At 42.1% G+C, this 4891-nt stretch overlaps 1 pseudogene; it reads right to left on the bottom strand.

Annotated features, from left to right (window-relative positions):
* Nucleotides 1–2868: 2868 nt before the first annotated feature.
* LOC101019299 lies at nt 2869–4459 on the bottom strand (annotated as a pseudogene).
* Between the last annotated feature and the right edge of the window lie 432 nt (nt 4460–4891).

Raw genomic sequence — 4891 nt, 5'->3', positions numbered from 1 at the left:
TTCTGCTTGTAGAGATCTTTCACTTCCTTGATTATCTGTATTCATAGGTATTTTACTTTGTGTGTGTGGTAATTGTGAATGGGATTGTGGCCCTGATTTGACTTTCAGCTTGAATGTTGTTGTTGTATAGGAGTGCTAGTGATTTTTGCACATTGATTTTGTATCCTGATAATTTGCTTAAGTTATTTATCAGCTTAAGGATCCTTTGGGCTGAGACTATGGGGTTTTCTAGATATAGAATCATATCATCTACAAACAGGGGTAGTTTGACTTCCTCTCTTCCTATTTGGATGCCCCTTATTTATTTCCCACTCCTAATATTATTTCAGAAACTGTTTTTTGAATCTTCTTTTTGAAATATGTGTGCTTGCCAGGCACGGTGGCTCGCGCCTGTAATCCCAGCACTTTGGGAAGCCGAGGTGGGCGGATCACAAGGTCAGGAGATCGAGACCATCCTGGCTAACATGGTGAAACCCCGTCTCTACTAAAAATACAAAAAAAAAAATTAGCCGGGCATGGTGGCGGGCACCTGTAGTCCCAGCTACTCGGGAGGCTGAGGCAGGAGAATGGCGTGAACCCGGGAGGCAGAGCTTGCAGTGAGCCGAGATCACGCCACTGCACTCCATCCTGGGTAACAGAGCGAGATTCCGTCTCAAAAAAAAAAAAAAAAAGAAAAGAAATATGTGTGCTTAACCTAGAAGGGTTCTATGCATGGAAAGTTACAAAGTTATAAGCCCTACCAGTTATGCTATGATCCAGAAATACCTAAGTTATTGAAGTTGATTAATTGTGTGACAATTAAACTAAAGTGTTATCAGAAATGAAGTTGTGGAATTTTGTATTTTAGTTTTTTTTTTTTTTTTTTTTTTTTTTTTCAGAGAAAGATTTGGCCATACTGGGATGGGAGCTAGTAGTGTGTCAACAAGTTGTGTAATTTTCATATTTGGGGCATTGATTTTTCTTTTGAAGAAAGAGATGACCTTGCTGGACTGAAACTCATAATACTTCAACAGCAGATAAAAGAGAAAGATCCATAAGTGATAACATGCTCAGAGTTGGGGCTTTTAACAGTTCTTTTCCAAGGCTAGGGTTCTGAGTTTTTTCCTCCTCTCATCTGAGCCCATTTTATTTTTTTTATTTTTTATTTTTTTTTTTTATTTCGAGACTTTTTTTTTTTTTTGAGACGGAGTCTCGCTCTGCCGCCCAGGCTGGAGTGCAGTGGCCGGATCTCAGCTCACTGCAAGCTCCACCTCCCGGGTTCACGCCATTCTCCTGCCTCAGCCTCCCGAGTAGCTGGGACTACAGGCGCCCGCTATCTCGCCCGGCTAGTTTTTTGTATTTTTTAGTAGAGACGGGGTTTCACCGTGTTCGCCAGGATGGTCTTGATCTCCTGACCTCGTGATCCACCCGTCTCGGCCTCCCAAAGTGCTGGGATTACAGGCGTGAGCCACCGCGCCCGGCCCTGAGCCCATTTTAAATCTTTACTAGAAGTCACTGCTTCTGTGCTGAGAATAGGGCTACATAATTCCCATATCTTTGGTAAATATCCTTTATTAAGCGATTCTTAAAGATGTACATTTATACATAGACAACTGGAAATTTTCATACTAAAAACCTTTTCTTTAGACAAAACCAATAAAGTATGAAAAAAAAAAAAAACCTTGTTAGGTGCATAAATCTTTGGGGGTTGGCTTTAATTCTTCAAAACTAACTATAGGTTTTATCCCTATGGTAAACAAATAATAATGTCTACATCTATCCACAATGCAAAGCTGGGGATACAGTTCTAGAATATTTAGCAAAAATATGGATATTTGCACCAAACCTGGAATGGCTGAGGTTCTCTATAATTGTAATTTTATCATTTTTCCATTTGCTTTCATGTGGAAAAAAAATGCCAGCCTCAGTATATGCCAAATATGACTGAAGTTTATTTGAAATGTTGTCAAGAGTTACCTGGGCATATTAAGAATGTAAAATTGTAACTGTAATGTGGATAATTCAATTGTGCTTTTGGCTTTTGCGAATTGGTCTTCATGAAGCACACCCAGTATTGTGAAAATTATGGGACGTTATTGAAATTGAGCCACATGAGGTTAGTAAGCAGATTTTAAAATTATTATTTGGCACATTTTCTTCACAATTTTGTAATTGCACATCACTCCTTTATTATACTGATCTGGAAAAAAATATTTAGTATATTTATGCCCAAAATGAGTACTGGGCCCATGTGGCAGGGCCAAGCAACTAGAACATGATTCAGAAATCAGGCAATGAAAAGGCATAAGAATGACATAATGGACTTTGGCGACTCAGAGGGGAAGGTTGCAAGACTACATATAGGGTACAGTGTACACTGCTCGGGTAACAGGTGTACTAAAGTCTCAGAAATCACCACTAAAGAACTTATCCATGTAACCAAAAAATGCCTGTACCGAAAAAACAACTGAAATAAAAAAGAAAGAAAGAAAAGAAATCAGGCCATGAAAAACACACTGGAACATGATCAAGAGGCATTTCACTGCCTCAAAACAAGGTGGTGGGGGGTGTATTAGTCTGTTCTCAAATTTCTATAAAGAACTACCTGAGACTGGGTAATTTATAAAGAAAAGAGGTTTAATTGACTCATGATTCTGCAGGTGTACAGGAAGCATGGCTGGGAAGGTCTCTGGAAACTTACAATCATGGCAGAAGGTGAAGGTGGAAGTAGGCACATCTTACACGGCTGGAGAAGGAGGAAGAGGGCAAAGGGGAAGGTGTCATACACTTTTAAACAACCAGGTCTTGTGAGAACTCACTTACTATCATGAGAACAGCAAGGGGGAAATCTGCCCCCGTGATTTAATTACCTCCCACCAGGCCCCTCCTACAACATTGGGATTTACAATTCCACATGAGATTTGGACAGGGACACAAATTCAAACCATATCAGGGAGGAATTCTAAAATACACAGCAGGATGCACTCCTATCCCTTACAGGTCAAGGAGATTATCTAATATTGGTGTGAGGAATGGCTTATTTTCTGATGACCACGTGTGGGACTATTTCAGCCACCACTAGAAACCCCAGGAGGGTTTTTGTTTCATATTATTTCTATACATTTTTTTGTAAAAGTAAATGCAATAGAAATTTAATTCAGGATTGATCTCAATCTTCAAGTGGAGCCAGCTCCTCTGGGGTCAGGAAGGAAATGGGGTGTTTTATTTTTGTTTGGTTTGGGGGCTTTTTTATTTTACATCACCATGCAGGTTACATTCATCTTCCACTGGAATGACTAGAGTACCCCTGTAAGTGGCCTGACTACAGAAGAACACAAGATTGCCTCCTGAGGGCAAACAGGCTCTCTTGCTTCTCCTCATCGGCCATGCCTTAGCATGGTTTCTCCCTATCCCTTACTAAATCAGGTCCTTTGCACACAAAGCCCTGGTTAAAACCCAAATCACTACCTCTCAACCCTCTTGGATAAGGGGAGCTTTCCCTGGGCTTGGACTGAGCCCCATGCCCCAGAGGTGCTATCCTGACTGGATTGTATGAAGAGAGTGGGTGCAGGAGACAAATGGCTGAAATGAAAATGGGAGCCATCGGTCCCCATCTGCATCTACAACTTCAGATGCCTACAGATGTGGTCCATGTGACATGTGCAGGAAGGAGGGGCAGAAGAAGGGATGGACAGGGAGGGTGTTTCTGGGGACAGTAGTCTGCCTGAAGGTCTTCACTTCTTGGCCTTGCCCTGGGCAGCCACAGCTTTCATGGCTTTACACATAGTCTCTTCATCCCCTAAGAACTGCATGGACTTGATGGGGTTCAAGTTCTTGGCCAATTCATAGGCAATGGGAATACCAGTAAGCAGGTTCAGCTCCATGATAGCTACTTCAGAGACACCCTCCAGATGCTCGATAATGCCTATAAGACTGTTGTCATGGGCTTCAATCAATATTCAATTCCTCTTCTTTATCTGGGGAACTATATCTTTATTCCAAAAGGCCAGAGCTCTGGCAATAGTATCTTCCAGACTCTCACAAAAGGGTAGTTGATCTCCAGTAAGGTCTGTATACCCGCAATCCTTACTAATGCTGCTATAGAAGGGGTGGTAGGGCTCCATCGAAGGTCGTGAGACATCATAAGGGCATATCCACATCTTTACCTAGGCCTCACCATTCTTGCCAGCAGTTTCTGCTTTATGGAAGCTGGTCAGATCCCCATAGTGCCATTCATTGAGGCACCAAGTCCTCACTGCAGGCCACCACATTGGGTCAATAGCATGCACAGTGTCCAGAGATTCCAGATTGTTCTCTTCTGCATTGATGGGAAGCATATGTCAAACTCATAGCCAGCACCTGGCAGCACCTGCCCATCGTGATTCACCTCCTCATGGTCCGCTGGGTGCTCTTGCTCTGGAAACTGGAGTGGCCATGGCAGCAGGCTCACAATTCTTGACAATGTATTTTCTGGGATTTTTTACTGTCTTAGATGGCTTTAAAATAGGACAATCTTGAAGCCATTCAAGCCAACAAAGAAGTCAAGGTCCTATGAAAAATTGAAGTTCAGTGCTCAAACTGCCTATAACAAATAAATGAGCAGCAGCATCAGCGAAGAAAAATATGAAAAAAGAAAAAACAAGTTGAAGTAGTAAGGCTCAAAGGAAAAAAAGCCAAGACTGTTTTGGCATGTGGGAAAGAAAAGCTGGAGGAAGGTTTTAGTTAAAACCTCACAAGCCAGTGTTTGCTTAGCTGTCCTTTCCATTAACTTCCATTAAGTGCATGGGGACTCTATTTTGATGCTGAGTGCCCTATACCCTCAGAATTCCCTGAAGCTCCATGGGCAGGAGGTTAAAATTTCTTTCCGGACAGCCAGTTCTGTGTTCGGATGGTGTGCTCATAAAGGATCATC

The sequence above is a fragment of the Papio anubis genome, chromosome X (genome assembly GCF_008728515.1).
Source record: "Papio anubis isolate 15944 chromosome X, Panubis1.0, whole genome shotgun sequence".
Classification (NCBI taxonomy): Eukaryota; Metazoa; Chordata; class Mammalia; order Primates; family Cercopithecidae; genus Papio; species Papio anubis.
Note: the sequence above shows the minus strand (reverse complement) of the source record. Positions and strands in the feature narration are given on the sequence as shown.